This window comes from Propithecus coquereli, unplaced genomic scaffold (genome assembly GCF_000956105.1).
Source record: "Propithecus coquereli isolate 6110/MARCELLA unplaced genomic scaffold, Pcoq_1.0 Scaffold56, whole genome shotgun sequence".
NCBI lineage: Eukaryota > Metazoa > Chordata > Mammalia > Primates > Indriidae > Propithecus > Propithecus coquereli.
In genome coordinates, this window is record NW_012151507.1 from 7,254,417 (window position 1) to 7,255,868 (window position 1,452).

Consider the following 1,452-nt stretch of genomic DNA (forward strand, 5'->3'; position numbering starts at 1 on the left):
TGAAAGAAGTAACCTAATTAGAAAGAGAAGAACATTTCTGGGCATTTAGGCATGGATCAATAGACTACCATGTTTATGAGGTCCTGTGTTTCTTAGTCCCAGCCTGTTTGTCCTGCCTTTCTATCACATTACACATTTGGTTACTGAGCAGATTATTTAATATATGGTTCTTTTTTGTCTTTCAGGTTTTAGCTCAAATAGTTCCCTCTCAGAGTTCTTTCCTACCACTTTACTGAAAGTTGTCCCTACATTCCCTACAGTTACTCTTTGTCAGATTATTTATTTTCATCGTAGCATTTAGAGTAATTTGGAATTAACTTATTTGCTTACTTTCTTGTTTGCTTGTTTTCTTACTAGTATGTAAGCTCCAGGAGAGCCGGCTGCCTGTCTGCTTTATTCACTCCTGTAACCCCAGGGCTGAGTAGTGTCTGCTCTGTAGTATATATCTTCAGTTAGAATTAGTTATGTGAATACACGAATTTCTGGAAATGATAGAGTGTTGTTTGTACGGTATAATGTAGATATCGATCCAGAAAGCAGAATTATACTGTATTTGATTATTGAAATATTGTTTACTACATGAATGCAATGTGAAAGCTTTTTTTTTTTTTTTTAAATACTACACAATGCAATGTGAAACTTTTTTGGTTTCTTTTTGGTGCTGGTAAGTGGTAATGTGTCTGGAAAGAAAGATTCATGTCTTAGGATATTGAATTCTATGTTAGTCAACTTCAGTGATCCAGAAAAAATATTTTAAGGCACAATACTTGGTCTTGAGAAGATAAGTTTTTTTTGAATCATTTAGATTTAATTAATAATGTTGGTGAATGTATTTTTGTTTGTGTATGTGCATTTGTAGGTATTTTTAGCATCATTATTTCCTCTATTAAAATGAACAAAAACAGTATTTCTAGGAGATAGAGTCAAATAAACAGTAGTAAATATGTTTAGTTGAGATATGGACTGGTTAGTGTTGTTTTTCAGGGAACAATATGGTTCTTTCAGTCTGGAAATGCAGGCTGAAGAGAGAGTACATTTCCATTATGTGGCCCAGTCCAAGAAGGTAGCCTCCTTAATTTTGAGATAATTATGTGGCCAGCAGGATTCTTCTTCACACAAACCATTTTTGAAGCTTCATTAGTTCATGTTTTTTAATTAGTTCATGTTTTTAATCAATAGGTTTTTTTTTATCCCTATGGTTTTGCCAGGTGGATGTGGAAAGAGAAGTTTGCAGAACTGAAATGGAGGTCAGAGCTTCATTACAGAAGGTTAGTGGGTCATCTGATTCTGTGGGTACACTGAACAGCGAAGAATTTGTTTTGGTTCCTCAGCATGCAGTTGATACTTGCACAAAAGATGAAGAAAAACCTCAGCTGAAGGTATTTTTTTCTTTTCTACATATGTATGGTACTATTTTTAATTATTGTTTTTAAAACCATTTGAAATGTATCT

At 33.7% G+C, this 1,452-nt stretch overlaps 1 protein-coding gene across 1 annotated transcript in view; it reads left to right on the forward strand.

The window, feature by feature from the left end:
• Positions 1–1,452, forward strand: part of LOC105821099 (rab GTPase-activating protein 1-like) — a 26,062-nt gene that overhangs the window by 734 nt on the left and 23,876 nt on the right. The gene's annotated exons all lie outside the window — the stretch shown is intronic.